General features: G+C 38.7%; 2 protein-coding genes across 5 annotated transcripts in view; both read left to right on the top strand.

Moving 5' to 3' along the window:
• LOC143420332 (uncharacterized) overlaps window positions 1-19,668 on the top strand; it is a 466,151-nt gene that overhangs the window by 157,468 nt on the left and 289,015 nt on the right. The window lies entirely within an intron of this gene.
• The window catches only part of LOC101477649 (cadherin-18), a 192,022-nt gene that overhangs the window by 77,661 nt on the left and 94,693 nt on the right, over window positions 1-19,668 (top strand). Inside the window, exon 1 of one of the 4 annotated variants that reach the window (XM_076888312.1) lies at window positions 15,851-15,871. The exons of 2 other annotated variants lie outside the window; for them this stretch is intronic. The gene's annotated coding sequence lies outside the window, so the exon portion shown is untranslated. Of the gene's footprint in view, window positions 1-15,850; window positions 15,872-16,213; window positions 16,434-19,668 lie in introns of those variants that run through there. One more of the 4 variants, XM_004551810.2, reaches the window with a different exon arrangement.

The raw sequence follows: 19,668 nt of genomic DNA, 5'->3' as shown, positions 1-19,668 counted from the left end.
GTGATGTACCCCTTGGAGTCACCTTTCATTTCATTTTCACAACGTGGAGTCATGTAGTCATAGATATGTACTATTATTATCTGTCCCATGAGGTTTGTCAAACCAAAAGATGAAATGAATCCATGTTTTCAGCCTCTTCTGGTGCATTGCTCTTAATGCATTTGCTGCTAACTGTTATTCGCCATGCAGTCTCTCATCCAGCTATTAGGACAGATGATTCAATGCCTTGTGGTCGCTGTGCCTGACCTGATATTAACGTTCCAACTTGGATTTCATCCACAGCTGCAGTACTCAGACGCAGTATTGATCACATCAATGATTCAAAGGGTAAAGGGAGTCACAAGCAGCAGACAAATGACAATAATAAACAAATATGCCATCACTGATAGTATTTAAATTTAGAGCATCGTTTTATTTTTATTTGCAGCTGTCAGATAAGACAAAATACGTATGATTTGTCTTTATTGAATTAAAGGATTAATTAAGTGGCATAAAGTGAATCAGTGGTGTATGTTAAGCCTGTGGCTTCCAAGGAAAGCGATTGTCCAGCTTCTTTGTACGAACATTGCAACAGCTCAGCTATGTTCCTTATGTGTATTTGAATGGAATAATAAAAAAAATTAAAAAAACTCACAGCATTTCAAAAGATTCAGGTACATACATATCCTACTTAGTTGTAAACAGTACATCATCAGATTGCCTATCCAAGCTGTCTTAGGGCAAGAGGCAGAGTACACCCTGGACAGGTCGCCAGTCTGTCGCAGGGCTAACACATAGACACATGCCTGATTATATAACATATATAACGCAGCACTGAAGGTCCACATAATACATCGAAGAAATTTGGAAACACCAGGACTCTTCCTAGAGCTGGCACCCCAGCCAATCTGAGTGATTGGGGTAGAAAACATTTAATCAACGAGATGACCAAGAACCAGATGATCCCTCTGACAGAGTTCCAGCATTGCTCTTTACAGAGAGCAGAATCTTCTAGAAGGACAACCATTTTTGCAGGATTTTGCTAATCAGGCATGTAGTGTTCAGAACATTTCTAAGTAAAAGGCAAAGTTTGACTAAAGGCAACTGGACTCAGATTATGCTGGAGGAAACCAGGAAATGAACAACACCACCCCTGTAGTGAAGCATGGTGGTGGCAGCATCATGCTGTGGGAATGGTTTTCAGCTGCAGGAACTGAAAGACTAGTCATTGTCAAGAGACAGATAGATGCAGCAATGTACAGAGACATCCTTGATGATGATAACCGACTCCATAGTGCTCTTGAACTCAGACTGGGGTGAAGTTTTGTTTTACAGTAGAAAGAATACCCACTTATGTATTATATATTTTCACTGAATCCTTATTACAATAGACTGAGCTTCTGATGTATGTAAATGGTAAATGGCATGTATTTGTATAGCGCTTTACTTAGTCCCTATGGACCCCAAAGCGCTTTACACTACATTCAGTCATCCACCCATTCACACACTGGTGATGGCAAGCTACATTGTAGCCACAGCTGCCCCGGGGCGCACTGACAGAGGCGGGGCTGCCAGACACTGGTGCCACCGGGCTCTCTGACCACCACCAGTAGGCAAAGGATGAAGTGTCTTGCTCAAGGACACAACCACCGAGACTGTCGGAGCCGGGGTTCGAACTGGCAACCTTCCAATTACAAGGCCAACTGCCAACTCTTGAGCCACGATCGCCCCCATGTACAAAAATGTACAAAAAGTATGATAAAATACTTGAAACATTAAGAACTATGCTCTACAACTTTAATTATGCTGAGTGCCTCAGTGTGAACTAAAAGTCTTTGAGCGAGTCCTGATTGGTTACACTGGCTATAGCTAACGTCTCTGTGCATGGGAGGACAGAGATCATTGGGCTAGTAAGAGGCAGGACACACAGCTGTGGAGGGTTTCCAACATTAACCTCCAAATATTCTATGGTTTTTGAATTACTGATATAATTTTATAATCTACACACATAAAATTCAGTCTCATGTAAGTGTGACTGCAAGAAAGAAAGGCACCCACCTACAATGGCATAGAAACACGCTTCACAATCACACATACAGTATCTGATGGTGTAAACCGCGCCATACGTGATGTTAAGTAATTCATTCACAACTACATTTTAGCACTGCCATTTAAAAATGGAATAGAAAGGTTTTCACACTTCAAAACAATGAGACACCTTTAAAGCAGAATAAAATTTCACTCAATAACAGCGGAATTAATTACCACAAGGTGAAAGCTAAAAAATGCTACTTAATTTTTAATTTCCACATGATTTCCAGTCTCAATTGTAACTTTTACAGATGGGATTGTCAAGACACTAAAGAAGGTGGACACCTGAAGAAGATGCACAACCATTTTCTTTGTATAAAGCTTGGCTATCTGCAGCTTAATAGCAAGATCTGATTCGTCTTCCCAAAAGAGATGACGATCAGTTGTGTGAGAGGGTGGCCTACAGTTAGATAGACCAGTATTCTTTCAATATAGACGTATCATCTACTCGTTTTGAATAGCTGTAGCAATTTAAATGTAAGATTTTAAAATCCATTTATTATTGTAAAAGTGATGTATATTAGTACATATCTTGATCTTAACCTTACAGTAACTTAAAAGCTATAAACTGAAAAATTGAAAATATCATTATGTGAGATTCAGTTCCTGGTCTCTCCTGTTCAAACATTAACTAAAAGTATTTGCACCACTACTACTCTGTCTATGCAGACTTTATAGATATTTTAGAAAACAGTTAAAGCACGTGTTATTTCAGGAACATTTAAGATGGCAGGAACAAATAGCAGATGATTGTCTCACTGGAGGGTTTGATAGATCTGGCATGCTGTACCTCCCTCACAGCTGAATAACTGAACAGAGGACAAAAAGCAGGATTACAGAAATATCTACTATTTTTCAACAGGTTACCTTGGAGCCCCCAGTTAAGCTTTAAGATATGACAGCTGGGACTTGACTCATCCCTGATATTAGCGGGGTCACTACAAACCAACAGTTTATCTTTTTCTTTTCTGTTTTGGGTGTTTTGGTTATACAGGGAGTGCAGAATTATTAGGCAAATGAGTATTTTGTCCACATCATCCTCTTCATGCATGTTGTCTTACTCCAAGCTGTATAGGCTCGAAAGCCTACTACCAATTAAGCATATTAGGTGATGTGCATCTCTGTAATGAGACGGGGTGTGGTCTAATGACATCAACACCCTATATCAGGTGTGCATAATTATTAGGCAACGTCCTTTCCTTTGACAAAATGGGTCAAAAGAAGGACTTGACAGGCTCAGAAAAGTCTAAAATAGTGAGATATCTTGCAGAGGGATGCAGCAGTCTCAAAATTGCAAAGCTTCTGAAGCGTGATCATCGAACAATCAAGCGTTTCATTCAAAATAGTCAACAGGGTCGCAAGAAGCGTGTGGAAAAACCAAGGCGCAAAATAACTGCCCATGAACTGAGAAAAGTCAAGTGTGCAAGATGCCACTTGCCACCAGTTTGGCCATATTTCAGAGCTGCAACATCACTGGAGTGCCCAAAAGCACAAGGTGTGCAATACTCAGAGACATGGCCAAGGTAAGAAAGGCTGAAAGACGACCACCACTGAACAAGACACACAAGCTGAAACGTCAAGACTGGGCCAAGAAATATCTCAAGACTGGTTTTTCTAAGGTTTTATGGACTGATGAAATGAGAGTGAGTCTTGATGGGCCAGATGGATGGGCCCGTGGCTGGATTGGTAAAGGGCAGAGAGCTCCAGTCCGACTCAGACGCCAGCAAGGTGGAGGTGGAGTACTGGTTTGGGCTGGTATCATCAAAGATGAGCTTGTGGGGCCTTTTCGGGTTGAGGATGGAGTCAAGCTCAACTCCCAGTCCTACTGCCAGTTTCTGGAAGACACCTTCTTCAAGCAGTGGTACAGGAAGAAGTCTGCATCCTTCAAGAAAAACATGATTTTCATGCAGGACAATGCTCCATCACACGCGTCCAAGTATCCACAGCGTGGCTGGCAAGAAAGGGTATAAAAGAAGAAAAACTAATGACATGGCCACCTTGTTCACCTGATCTGAACCCCATTGAGAACCTGTGGTCCATCATCAAATGTGAGATTTACAAGGAGGGAAAACAGTACACCTCTCTGAACAGTGTCTGGGAGGCTGTGGTTGCTGCTGCACGCAATGTTGATGGTGAACAGATCAAAACACTGACAGAATCCATGGATGGCAGGCTTTTGAGTGTCCTTGCAAAGAAAGGTGGCTATATTGGTCACTGATTTGTTTTTGTTTTGTTTTTGAATGTCAGAAATGTATATTTGTGAATGTGGAGATGTTATATTGGTTTCACTGGTAAAAATAAATAATTGAAATGGGTATATATTTGTTTTTTGTTAAGTTGCCTAATAATTATGCACAGTAATAGTCACCTGCACACACAGATATCCCCCTAAAATAGCTAAAACTAAAAACAAACTAAAAACTACTTCCACAAACATTCAGCTTTGATATTAATGAGTTTTTTGGGTTCATTGAGAACATGGTTGTTGTTCAATAATAAAATTATTCCTCAAAAATACAACTTGCCTAATAATTCTGCACTCCCTGTACTCTCTCAATGGCAATTTGTATTTGCTAAAATATTGCTTGTATAATGCCCAAACTCAAGTGGATTTTAGGAATCTTACATTTTAAAAGTGTGTAATCTAGTCCTATAGGACTGCAGACTAGACTAATTTCCTTTAGTTATATTCTTCCTTTGAACTGACAGGTTCTCAGCTTTAACTGGTTTGTTGTCATTTTTTCACCCATCAAAGTTCTTTCTCAGGCGCCAAAGTTGGAACGAAAATAGCTGAAATACTAATTTGAAGGAAATGGAGAATTTTCCTACTTTCTTGCAAATTACAGTGCATTTTCCAACCTTGCATCCCAAAAGAAATCCTAACAATAGGTATAGAAAAATGTTTAGTTGCTGCATTAATAGTAACTAATGGAAAATAGAATATTTTGCAACTGAGTGTTTTGAACATATTTGTTGACATATACAATTAGCCACTAATTTAAAGTATTTATCCTGCTTACACAGAGAAAGACAAGCATTCTGACACGACATCACTAATCAAAGTTCCTTTTTTCTTTGCCATTTAAATATTTTATAAACTCTCCCACTAGGATTTATAAGCCTTGCCAGTGTCTCTTTTCAGAAACATAATTTCTTGAGTTTAGTCATCATTTACGAAAATGGAGCTCAGCTACATGATGTCACTCAAAAGTACGAACAAGAGGTTTGAAAGTTGATGACTTTGTTCTGTTATAGGGTTGATGCGTTTCTTTTCAGATGTAATGTTTGCTGTTTGTCAGATGTTACAGTTATTACAGTTTGCCTTTACAGCTGATAATTCAAGAAAGATGTGACTTGAGGGTACTAAGTGTTTCCAATGAGTGTCTAGGCTAGATGCTTAAACTTCCCAAAAAATCTGTGACACATCAAGTGCAGTTTTAAAATCATTTACACCCTATGTGTAATCCATCATGGCACAAAGACAGCACATCAAATGCTCAAACTGTTTCGTTTGGTTTGAGTTTTTTAAAGAAATATGTGCTCATTTGGAATGTGTTCATGTTGCAAAAACTTTGGGATATGAAAACATCTTCTGACAGTCATAGGGATGTGAAATATGATCTACCTTCATTTGCACCACTATTTTCCTTTTTGTCGTTCTTTATTTGTTTGTTTATTTGTGCATAAATCAGAAGTCATTGTAAAGGGATGCACGTTTACCATGGAAACCCAGTCACGATTAGTGGGTTATTATCAGTGACCACCTTGCTGAGGTGGAGGACGTATTTTGTCACTCGTAAAGCTTTTTCTGTCGTAGGCTTTTGTTAAAGTTACAGCCAGTGACGGCCACTTAGACTTCCTATCTTGTGCATCTTGTAATGCAAATCCAACGCTTGGAGTCTTCTTAGTGTCTCATAAAAGAATAAGGAAACAAGATCATATAATTTAGCAATTTAACTTCCGGTCAGTCATTTCTCCAACAGCCTTTGCAGGTCAATGACCTTTGCAACTAAGCCTAAAAACAGAGCTAAAAGTCTACATTTTAATCACATTTTAACTGTTATTATTTCAAATCCATTGTGTTTCTGTAATTAGGCAAATTTATAAAATCAGGCTACTTTCAAAGGCCCTTCAAAACTTAGTTATACCATTTTCCAAAAGCATATTTTATTGTAATAATTTCAACTAATATCATGTATTCTTTTAAAAGTTCTCTAAATCCTTTAGTTAGCTACTCAGCAGATTTTCTAAAACATTAACTGTAGACACTCAGATATTCACAAACCATTGTGCATGAGATACTGTAGTGTTGCAGCCCTTTAGAGGCAGCGTGCTCTTCAGCAAGACGTTTGATGCATTCTAATGAGGAAACAATGTTTCCATAGTCGGCAGAAAAAACAGCGATTTGTTTGATTCCTGAGCAGCAATTTGTTTTGGCTGGTTAAGTGCTCATGTGTAACAGTACTCCAAGTATTCTCCACAGAGGGAAAAGTGGTACATGTATTTTAAATGTTAGGGCAGTGTGTAACCTTGATGCTCGTCAGCAACATATAAATTAAATGTGCTGTGGAAGGAAAACAAATTCCCAGTCCTACTCTGCTGATATGTGTCTCCCAGCTTCAGTATAGCCGGCTGCCTCTGCCATTTGTCTGTGTCCACAACAGTTCCAGTGCACACACCCGCCCAAACCAGCAGCTTGAAATGAGATTCACTCAAGTGCATAATCCCTCAGTTCTGCTTAGCTGTGATTAATTGACCAAATATCTCTTATATATGAAGTGTCCACAGAACCGTTCACAATTAAAATAAAGAAATAAATAAACGGGCTATCTTGTACAACACAACGTCCTCACAAGTTAATCGCTTACAAACTTGTCCAAGGAGCACACTGTAATCTCAGAGTATCGTTAAAAGCTCTTCCCCGTTTAGCCCCCCTGGCAAAATGATTTACTGACACGTCATTAAAAACCCGTCAGGGAAATAGACATCATGCAGAGAAATGGCCCTGCAGATCGATACCCAAGTAACCTCTGAAGCAATGTGTAGCTTGTCATAAGGAAGAAGCATTCGTGTTTACAGTTTCATACTCATAATTTCAAGGAAGTTATTTAGGCCTTCATTATTGAACCATCGTTGAAATCATTCACTTCTTGTCACCTTCATACAGGTTTACTGGCTATTTGCTACTCTTTGATGAAACTTTACATTTTACCATATTGTGAACTTCATACACTTTTTTAAAACTTGAACCTGGTGTATTTTATGTCATAATAAACATTTGATCCCTTAAACACATGCAGTCTTAAATAGAATCAGGAAGTTGTCACCTAATAGCTTAAAGTGGAGTTTAGAGGGAGAAAATAATTAATCAGCTATAATTTAAGTGCTGGTTACCACAAGCAATTATAACTTTATGGACAGTAACCAGTGACTGAAGTTTCTGAGAAACCAGAATGTATGGATTGCTTTATATCAGTCTGCCAGAATAACATGTCCTCATCTCACTTATTCCACCAAAGATTTTACAATACTTTCAAGTGAACTGGAATCCTGGCCTCCTTAATGACTGAAGAGTAGAGAAGTAGTAATTCTGTCACACTATTCATAGCGATGCAACATTCGACCATTCATGGAAACGATCAACAATATTGACAAAGTGCTGCAGACCATATAAATGTTAACTATAAGTACTGGTTGCATGTCCGTAGCCTCCTAAATTCAGTATAAACAGGATATAAACTCCCTTATTCCAGATTGTGAGGTATAGTCAATGATCAAAATGCAATGAGAGACAATTTTTGCATTGTCAGCTTTTTGTATGATCATGAATTCATTTTTTACTTTGGGTTTAGCTTCAATCTGGATCAGTATTAATGGACAGAATACTACCTCATTCTGAAACAAATCATAAAAAAGGAGCAGGAAAGGAGTTACACTCATAAGGAATTATAGTCTCCAGCAGGAAAATACACAAAACATTTATTGTTTTTCACAGTAAGAGCACATTAGGGGTGAACTAAGCTGTGCATTTTAACTGCATCTGCTTGATATTGTAGTTTCAAAACAGCAGATATCAGCTGCCACATTGTTACAGATTCTAGTGTAAGTGCATTAACCATTCTCTTTTCCTGAGTGTTTATCAATTCTCCTTTGCAACTTTCCTCGACATCATGATGGTTTCCACCAAGGTCTAGGAAAATCAATTAGGAAAAGGAGATAGGAGGCAGTATTTCTGGGTATTTCACCTTACCCAAACATTCAAAGTAAAACAAGGAGTAACCCCAACTGACACAGAGACATGGCATTTAACACTAAAGATGACGACAAAGACTGGGGAAAACATGAGGCAGGAAAACTAGAGGCACAAGGAAAGTAACCAAACTTAAAGTCAAACCAAAACACAAGACTAACAATACAAAATCTCAGGAGCATTATTTTGTATTTGCCAGACACATGAGTTGAAAGTCAGAGGTTTTTGTTTTGTACAGAACAGAGCAGACATCAGTGACAAAAGTGACACAGTAATTAAGTAAAAGGAGGAGATTGGATGGAGGTGGGTTGCAAAGAGGTTTGCATATGTGCAGCAACTAAAAAGTGACCAATGCAACTTAAATATCTCACACTATTTGGAATTTGCCAATTGGACACAAGGAATTGTGGCTTGGCACTCAGACTAGCTGATGTCAACAATGTGGTTTGCCTGATATAACATTACAAACGATTCTCTTCTAAACCTAATCCAGAAAAATCAGCTATAACGTCTACAAGTGATGCATATATTACACGGCAGAGTCAACAAAGGCTTTTAAAATTAGTTGTGTATTAATATTTAATCTGTAGGAGACAGCCCTGACTACCTGTACTGATATTGCTGCAAAGCATTGCCAGTGGTTATAAATACAATTCTTAAACTTAAAATAATTGGGATGATATTTTGCAACTAACTAAAACCAGAAAGCTGCATGCTCTAATTTTTTTAGAAACACAAACAGCAATAATTTAGGACGACATATGAAGGACCAAAAGTAACACCAGGATTATGATTTAAACCAGCTACTTGTACTGCACAAATGCCTGTGAAAGTGTAAAATACAGCCTGAACATCTGGCAGTAATGGAAAAGTCAGATCCTCATGAAGTGTGAGAGGGTTTTTTTGTTTTTTTTTTGGTTTAAGTGCTAAGACTAAAAACACCTGCCTGCCGTTTCAAGGAGAGTCATTACTTTGTTTAATATACTGAGCACATCCTTTTTAGAATGTTTTTGAAGCTGTATGCCAACTCTGGATCCAGACCAGAAACACAGTTGTCTTGGCAGGAAAAACTAGGCTTGGATGATAGATGAAGCTGGAGGCAGTGTGCTGAGGAACCGATGCCTTCGAGACCCCTGTCTCTCCATGTCCACTTCCTTCTGTCTCTCATCTTGCTGTTCTCCTCCTCGTCTCTGACGCCTAATCTGTCTCCTCAGCAAGCACACTCTGGTTTACAGAACCCCGTGATGCATCAGCCTCCATTCTCTTCATGTCTCCTCTGTGGCCTAATTGATGGCAGAACACTAACAAGTTGCCCTCCCTCAATCTCTCCAACGTATCCTGCTCTTGAAGGGCTTCTCTCTCCCCCACTCCTGTACTCATCCTCCACCCCCACTCTCCCATTTCACCGCTGTGTTCATTATTCATTAAGTTTCCCTTTGGATCCAGAGAGAGCAATAGCATAGCTGGATTCATAGGCGAACTCAACAGCTGGCCCAAGGGTAGCTGAGTGATGTGAATGTGTGTGTGCAGAAGAGAGCGGTAAAGAGTGGTTGACTGATAGAAAGGAAAGAGTGAAAGTCAAATAATGCAGAGCACCGTGCTGAAAAAGAGTTTCCAAACAGTGTAATTGGCCTCTGAACCCATGAAACACAGTGCAGCCAAGCTGAGAAGTGCTGGTTATAGGAGATGATTGTATTTTGAAACGAAAAAAGGACTGTCGTTAAGGTAAGAGGCGGAATGCACTCATGGACTCGGGATAAAAAGCAGACTTATTTTGTGTGTTGTTTTAGCAGAACAGTTCTATAGAATATCAGTATAATTTCAAGACATATTGTTTGCCGTTTGCCCTAGTAATCATTAAACAACTGGACTTCCTGGTGTTTCCTACACTGAATAACTGCAATGCCCTTAGAGTTTTTCATCTGTTTGGTTTTTTCTTGTTCGTCTAATGGCTCTTTTTTGCCTTTGTCTCCAGTTCACCCTGTCAGTGTTCATTGTTTTGTTTTTGTTTTAGTCTGAAGTCACCTCATGCTTTATTTTAGTATTCAATTTATTTGGTGTCTCTTTGGTTGGTTTGCTACCTTTGTTTTCTTCCTTTCGCCCTAATCGTTTCCACTTGTGGCTCATTTCCTGTCAGCTCCCCATACAGTGCCAAGTGTTTCTTGTCAGTTGTGTCGCTGCTGTGAACCTGTCTCAGCTTTATTTCCCATGTTCTTGGTCACCTATTGGATTCACTCTTGTTTACATTTTGGATTATTCTTTGTTGGACTCATCTGTTAATTCCTTGGTATTCGCTATGTTTCATTTGTTGCCCCATTGTACCAATGTTACCTCCAACAGATTCATGAAAGAACACTTTTGTTCCTTGTATTCTGCCTCTGTTAGTTTTTGTGTTTGCATTTAGATCCTATTTTTCTTCTGAAGTGAAATGCTAAATCAGGACAAAGTTGTAGTACATCATTATTATTAATGATATCATCACTGCACCGTCAACTCATCATTAAAAATGATAATAATGAATGGCATATACATAAATCAAAAAATAAAATAAACAAAAGAACAAAAACTTGTGTATGGCAATGCATAAAAATACTAGGGAGCTACACAGCTGGCAACAAAGACATATATTAAATAACTAAAGCAAGATGCACAAGAAAAGTGACTCTCAAAATTAAATGGAAAGTCAAGCGACAGAACTCAGGATAGTGGGAAATAGTGAGAAAGCTTGAAAGAAACACCTGCAGTAGAGGATGCCAACAGGATGCACAGCAAGCTAGAAGAATAAAAGAATAATTAAGGACATGGCAGAGTATAATTTTACATGGTTAACTTTAAATCAATTTATACTGCCATTTCACTCACCTATTATTATTGTTATTATATTGGAATTCTATGGATTTATGGATTTACTCAGATAATAACATCTAACACATTTAGCTAATTTAATCCATTCTCACTAACAGGCTAAAAGATTGTTTAGTGGTTTACTTTTGTGTACTGGGGATTAGAGAATTAATATTTGACCAGCTGTTGAATATATTAAAAATAAGTTTTGCATATTCTGTGACGCTGTTTGTTCATGCTGTGAGTCTGTGCATTTATTCTTGGGTCAAGTTGTGGCCAGACAAACAACATCTAAAAGCCCCAAGGGACAGACACTGTGACAGCCTGACAGTGACATGAGATGTGCTGACACTTGAGTAGGAAAGTTTTTCTTTATGGATGCACATGTGGCTGAAGATGCAGCTTCAAATTTCATAGAGCATTGTAAAGCAATACAAGGACAGATTCAAAATAAAACATAGACCTTGATTCAGTGGCTCAGTACATTACATATGCACAGCAAGGCCAGAACTGACCAATACATTTCTGTTTTTTCACAAAGGAATCTATTCTGTACAGAAAAATAAAAATTCAGTTGGTATGAATACATGGGACAGCTGGACTCAGTTCATGGATCTTAATTTATCATAAATGTTGTTTTTGTTTGATAAGCTACATAAATGACTTATAAGTCAATGTTAAGTATTAAAAACACACCTACATAATTTAAAATATCAACCAGTGTTGTGTCTACATAAAAACAACTTGGCAAATTACCTGTTTTAAACTGCTTTTAGGGCACTTTATTGCTAGCAGCATGTCACAAAAATCACATAATTTGTTCCCATTTCTTTAGCTGAATCAATGAAAAATGCCAATGATAACACAATTTGATAGGCACTAAAAAGGTGATTTAGAAACAGCTTTTAAGGAGGAACAGAAAGCGTGTAGTGTGTCCTGAAAAAAGTCACATCCTTAAGAAATATCTAATAAATCCAACAAAGACCTGACACGAGGTCTTAGAAATGCATCCTTTGGCCCTTCAATTGAACCTGTTCACTGAAACCTTGTTAGAAATGGTTTCAGTGGAAGGATGGTTGTCAAGAAGCCATTCTTAGAGAAGGGGAAAAGTAAGAAAGCAACGAGTTATTACTCAAGAACTGGACTGAAAAAAGTGGTAACTGGTCTTATGAAGTGAAGAGACCAAATGTTGTTAATATATTTGGAGGAGGTTGAAAGATGTACAACAGAACAAGAAGCTGATTGTACTGTAGCTCATTAAACTACTGCATCCTAGCATTTTCCTAGCAAAAGATGGCCCAAGACTTTTGCACAAAGTGTGGAAAACCACACTCCTTATGCCTGGAGTCTATATTTGTAACAATGAGGTTAATGTGTAAAACTTTTGAGTGCTTAAAGACACTGCAGACAACAGTTTGCTGGAGCAGAAACTAATGTATATAGTAAACCCAGGAGGGATATATGTTTTCATTTCTTTGAGACATAAAAGATAAGCTAGTAGAAGAAATTTCAAATTTTGAAATCTATACATTTTCGTCTTAGAAAATGCCAGAGAAGCAAATTAAACTTTATAAATCTTCACCATGTTTTACTTGAATACCACTGCTTAGATGTTGACCTCACTCCCTCAAGCCTTCTGAACTCACCGGAGTAATTGCTAGCCATGCTTCGCTTATGGCACTATTGAGATTCTGGAGGATGAAAGTGCTCAACTCCTAGTGGTTCAGAAATCTCAACCAGAGAATCTAACGGATGCTACATGTTTTTAACGAGTGCTCCATTTTAAAGCTAAGTATGTTTGATTGGGTTGAAAGCTTTTGAAATATTATATCACATATAAATGGGTTTTTTTCCCCATCAGAAAATTTTTTATGAGGAAAAAAAAAAATCAGAAACAGACCCTCCTGCTAGCACTGCACTGGGCAAAGATCAACCTCAGAAGTGTAGCTTTTATCCCTCCAAATCGCAGACCAATTATTTGGTCAGGCATGTTCGTAATAATAATAATAATAATAATAATAATAATAATAATAATAATAATAATAATAATAATAATAATAATTATTATTATTATTATTATTATTATTATTATGATTATTATGATTATTATTGTAGCCTACAGAAACAGTTTTGCAATATAAAAAATTATATTATAGTCTTGTGTTGCATGGAAGCTTTACAGTGTATCACTACCAGTTGTTTGGCATTATTAATCTGTTAAGTTTAAATTTAGCACTGAGTTGAATCCCTGTAGAAACTTTGTCATTGTGGGCGACATCGCTGTTTGCATTTATATTTTGGTGCTGGCGTGTCAGCTTTGCACGAGTGAAACTGAACTGTTTATGTTGGATTTTGAGCTAAGATATCATAAGCTAAAGAAAAGAAACAACTTCAGAGCCAAGTGAGTCAATGCATGTATAGTCAGGGCCATGAAAACAAAAAAGCAAAACAAAAAATGTCTACATTGATAAAATACAAGGTACTGAATTAGCATAATGTGAAACATAAATACAATTACAGTCTATTTTGTTTTCTTTCACAAAGACATTATCCATATGTCAATCAATATACTGTGTTTACATCTCATATTACTTCCAAGCATACTTGTTACAGTTGCGGCATAGGACACGCCAGAGCAACAGTGTAGATTTAATGCAGCACTATAAATCAAGCATTAATTTAGTGTTACTGGTGCAATCTCACATTTTATTGATATAATAAAGTACTACACATCTATATGCGTAAAATGCATATATATGCATCATCCCTCATGCTAAACTGGGACTCAACTTGCATGCCATCACCTGTGTACCTTGTTTGATGAATTCTGGCAAGATATCAACTTAAATCAGCTTCTCTCATGATTCTCCTACTATTTGCAACTTACAGTTATAACACAGCTGATGAAATACTGCTTCTGAAAATTTTAACACCCCCCCCCCCCCCCCCCGAAGATGAGCACTGGCCAGACATTCTCATTTGCTACAGAAATCTTGACAATGGTAGCTATTTGCTGGCTGAACCTTCATAATTTTGTCAGCCATACAAAACACTGGAAATCCCATTTTCACAACAATCACATTCAAAACTCAACATGACAAACAACCAATACATCACAACTAAATTAGCAGTTTGAACTTAAACACACACATTCATGTGAGTCTTTTTGCCGGCCAGTACAATATATGACATTTTATGCCTACTTTTCTGCTTTTTCATTTCTTTATGTTGATGATGAATCATGTCTGGGCTTGAGCAACTGAGTTACACTGAGGTCTGATTTAACTATAAGAATTTCTGTTATGCTGTAATTTATGACTGAACTGTAGCTTGCTGTTTATAATTTCCCCCCTCGAGGGCATCAGCATTTACTTTCTTCTATTGTCCATTTATGTGGTTTAATGCTTTTGTTTACTATTCATTTCAATGCTTTGAGTCAGAATTGCTAACAGTAATGTGCTATGAATTCATAAATCTTAATCACAAACTTTTGATTTAAAAAATATATTTTTTTATTTTAACAATTGGAAAACTCAGTGTGGGAAGGGTAAAAGAAAACAAAGACAATTTGGAACTGAATTAGTTTTAAACACTTAAAATGAGAACTTAATATTAAGTCTGTTGCTCCCACTGTTCTAAACACCAATTTGATTTATAGTCTCTTGTGCTTTTAAAATGAAACTCTAGCTTCAAGTGAAAAACAGACTAGAACACATATACACTCACCAACCACTTTATTAGGTATACCTGTTCAGGTGCTCGTTAATGGAAATATCTAATCATATGGTATGGAGTCATGATAACCTGCTGTAATTCAATCCAAACACCAGGATGGGGGAAAAAGGTGATTTAAGTGAATTTGAATGTGGCATGGTGGTTGATGCCAGATGGGCTGGTCTGAGGATTTTAGAATCTGCAGGTCTACTGGGATTTTCCCCACACAACCATCTCTAGGGTTTACAAAGAATGGTCCAAAACAGACAAAGTATCCAGTGAGTGACAGTTCTCTAGGAGAAAATGCCTTGCTGATACCAGAGGTCTGAGGAGAAAGACACAGACTGTTTTGAGCTAACGGGAAGGTAACAGTAGCTCAAATAAATGCTTTATCCAACCAGCTTCTGCATTCAGAGATGCTCTTCAGCATAACACATCCAACTTGAAACAGATGGGCTACGGCAGCAGAAGACCACACTAAGTGCTACTCCGGTGAGCTAAGCAGAGAAAACTGCACAATTCAACCAGGCTCATTACAACTAGACGACAGAAAAATTGTTAAACACCATCATGTCTGATAAGTTTCAATTTCTGCTGTAACATTCGAACGCTACAGTCAGAATTTGGTGTAAACAACATGAAAGTATGGCTCCATCCTGCCTTGTATCAATGATTCAGGCTACTGCTGGTGGTGGTGTTGCAATGCTGTATATGCCACAAATAACTAAGGCACTTCTGAAGGCAAAAGAAGGGTCCAATCCAGTGGTAGCAAGGTGTAATTAATGAAATGTTCAATGGAAGTAACTTTTTTAGATGATTTGCACATGAACATAATAATAATGATATTTAGAAAACGGTAAAACACCCTTAGTAACTTTTTAAAGCCTTTAAACTTTCAATTTGCCATTTTTTTTCCAGTTTCAAGTACACCCCTTCTCTTGCCATGAAGTAGTGTTCGTTGTGTTCTGTATTCTGCTGGGACGCTCTAGGAAGGTAGGCTGTGTCTGGTGCTCTGTGTGTGTGTGTGTGTATGTGTGAGTGTGTAAGAAAATGAGAATGGGATAACGTATCGCTTCCTGATCACTATCTTACATAATCACGTGTTAACAGAGAAAGACAGGAGAAGAGGAAGAGAGGGAGATAATGGAGAGAGGTGGGGGAGCGGAGGGGGGAGGGGGGGGGGCGCTGCGAGGCGAGTTTCAGAGCCGTGGATTGATCTGAAAACCGACCAATCCCGCGCCTTCCTCGACTTGAGCCGCCTCAGTAACCGGGCACGATTGGTGGATTCATTGGCGGAGAGATGCGCACACACGCACCGACTCGGCTCTCGTCCGGTCGCTCGCACATACGCGCACACGCACACGGGAAGGAAGGGAGAGTGTCGGCTCTCTGCAAGCCGCGCTGTGAAGCTTTGCACTGGAGAGGTTGACAGTGGTAGAGGAAGGGAATTGAAAGAGACGCAGAAAAGCAGAGGATGGGGAAAAAACTCAAACGCGAGCATTCTTTTCGCCCTTAATCAGCTGTCATGTGGGTTCAGGGGGGTGCGCGTGGACAGGTAAGAGAAAAATAAGTTTGTCTGGCTTTTTTCGCTGTCTAACCTATTTTAAGTTGCCATTTGTATGTGTGCGTTTAACTCTCGGTGGCGTGCTTGTGCCTCCGCGTATACGCTGCTGTGCTTCATAGACCTGGTAAATAAATTGCCTGGGGGTCTTGCGCGTGTGAGTACGCGCTTCTAAGCCGAGTTTGACCGTGCGCACGTTTGCGTTTTCACCCCGCATGAAATTGAGCATTAGGCGGAAAGAAACGGACATAAGAAGGTGGGGGGAAAAAAGTAAAAGAGTGCGCACACGTCATTTTTTGGGGTTATCAGAAGTGTATTTGGCTCTGAGGCGTTTCGGTCTTTTCTCCCGGGGTGTTGTTTCACACATCGGCTCGGTGGAGTTATGAATGATGGACAGGCTGCTCTAACAGAGTGGGAGTTGGAGGCTATCCGATACCTCTGATGTGTGTGCCGCACCAGTGTAGCCAGACTGAATTTTACGCGCACTGCAGGAAACAAGAGTCCACTCATTGACTGCAGCTTCTCTAAGTAGAGCTTTCTCTCTCCGCACCAGACCCCGTCTCTCTGTAGGGAGACAGAAATAAAGGCGCATTTAGAGTGAATGCCTCAGTTATCTGAATTCTGGGAGATGCTTTGACAGTCGTGTGTGTGTGTGTGTGTGTGTGTGTGTGTGTGTGTGTGTGTGTGTGTGTGTGTGTGTGTGTGTAAAAATGTAAAAATGCCTAAGGCAAGTGTCAGTTGTTTAGCTGTCCCTGTTAATGTTGCGTTGATTGGCTCCTGGTAAGCACAGGGTGGATTGTATAGCTGCCAGTCTTGCGCTGCATCTTTCAGGGATCCTCACCTCTTTGATGTGTTTGCAAATGTTTGAGAAAAAAGATGCCAAGTGTCATGCAATTCAGTGGCATGTTTTGGGCTGCAGTGTCTGGGAAAAGGATGATATTTGCTTCATAGCTGAATACTGAATGGCTTTATTAGAAACCATCTGGTTGTTACTGTTGGAGTTCTGACATTGATGTAGACAGAAATGCAAATCCTGTTTCTTATGAAAAAGGTTCTGTGTACGAATGTTCCTTTTCTTTATTTGGGGCCCTGGGAATACTCACAGTGGATACTATTCCAATTGCCAATTTAGATATAATTAGAGGAAAAACAACTTTATTTTAGTAGTTTAGTATCAGTTAATTTGTCAAACATTTGCCAGATACTTGGCCAAGGGTTTAGTTGATAGGATGGTGAAAGATGACTTAAAATGGCCATAAGAGTATTCCATGGTGCAAAAATCACTAAAGGCCCACATTTGGAAAGCTTTTACCAACACTCACTTCGTACTTCTGCATTATAGGTGGCTCCAATAATTAATCAATCAATCAAACATCATTGATTAGTTTCAGAGCCAGACTGAAGACCAGTAGTTTGGTGACAACAGTGACCATCTGTATGTAAAAGGCATCACATACTTGCATTCATTTCATGAAGGAAAGGCCCTCTGCAGAACTGTGCTACAAATTGCCAGTCTTATCTTTCTGTGTTTGCCTGGATAAGCCATTATCGCCTATTTTTCGAATATTTTTCAGAAGATGTTACAGGAGCACCACACGATTACTGACCTAAGCTTTGAATTAATTATCACAGCCTTTAAAGTCCAGTTATAATGATAGCAGGAACATAACACAGCAAGTGTTAACTTTATCATCATTTCTATGCATGTTGTTGAAGCAAAAATGAGGCAGCTGACTGGGTTCTAAAGAGGCCTTAAGAGTTGGTGCTTGAATCTGAAATGTACTGGTCATCTGCCCAATTTAATCTGGCAAGTGGAAGAGTCTGGAATAGCATGGCAACATATGCAAAACATAACCCACCAGCTGCACTAGCAAAAATAAAATACCTAAAAAAATAAGAGCTAAAGAGGAGCAGATAGACTGACTTCGCAGTTTTAGGTGATCAGCCTCAGTTTCATGTTCATCTGAGTAAGATGTGTTAAATCTACGATGTTGACATGAACCTGCACACATCTATTTTTTTTTAACCTGGTAACATGGCCCAGATAGTAAGTTTTACAAATTATAATGAACTTCTGTGAAATAATGAGTGAATGATTGGAGTTAAATTCATTTTCTAAAAACGTGTACACACACACGCGCACACACGCACACACACACACACACACGAGCAAATCATGTAATTCCAGCATTTAACAGACCAGATGATCATGTAGGATGCATCTATCCAATAAGATGGAGTGGCACATTAGAGATCATTACCTGCCTGGTAATAATCCAAGGTGAAATGCAGATGTACTAAAGTAGCCTGACTTGACTTCATTAGACACTCTTGGTTGATATGGAAGATTTTTATTTTCTCCAAAGTGTCCAGAGCTAATTGCACCATTCAGTCAAATTTGATTTTAAGCAAGCTGCATTTAAAATCATCTGTAAGTGTTTGAATATCACGCTGATATATAATGCATGTGGTTCATAGTGTGATAAATGCATCAAGGCCAAAGTGAACATGTTAATCACTGAAATCCTTGTTTGATGCGAGTTATGCAAACATTACCATAAAGTCAAGTGTCAACTGAAGTGTGAAAAATTTAGCAATTATCAGTGTGTTTGTAACAGAGCAGGCATCTTAAACACTCAGCATGGCAGCTACAAAATAACAGTTTGTCAAACTAGGTGCAATTTCAGAGAAGGCATTCAAATTATAGGAAAGCTACACTCAGCTACCCCCTGCTAGCCACAAAAAAACTGTGCCAAAGAACTCTGAAAGGCAATGTTTTGATCGTTTCTTTGATAAGTTTGTCTAACTGAACACCAAGGTTCTGTCATATCTCTAGGAGACTAGACAGCAATAAGAACAGTGGATTGTTATTGCTCCAACAGCACATTCAAAAAGGTCATTTAAAAGATGAATCATGCCTCCAAACAATCTCTTCCCAGAGAGCAAAGGTGGTCATACTCGCCCTATGTGTGCTCAATAGCACATAAAACATAAGAACATAATTCAAGGAAGAATAATAGATTCGGAAAAGCAAGTGTTGACGAGTCTTGTCAGCACTGCAATCTTCTTCTAAATCCAGGATGGTGAAATAATCCCCTGCTTGTAATGCAGCAGTGTGACTGTATTGTGTGGCTTGCAGTGTTAAATGATGTATGGGATTTTGTTGTTAAACTTCTGCGACATGACACCTTGATGGGAATGTATTCATACACGCAAAAATGAGTTCTCA

This window comes from Maylandia zebra, linkage group LG9 (assembly GCF_041146795.1).
Source record: "Maylandia zebra isolate NMK-2024a linkage group LG9, Mzebra_GT3a, whole genome shotgun sequence".
Lineage (NCBI taxonomy): Eukaryota > Metazoa > Chordata > Actinopteri > Cichliformes > Cichlidae > Maylandia > Maylandia zebra.
This window is presented reverse-complemented; position numbering and strand designations above follow the sequence as displayed.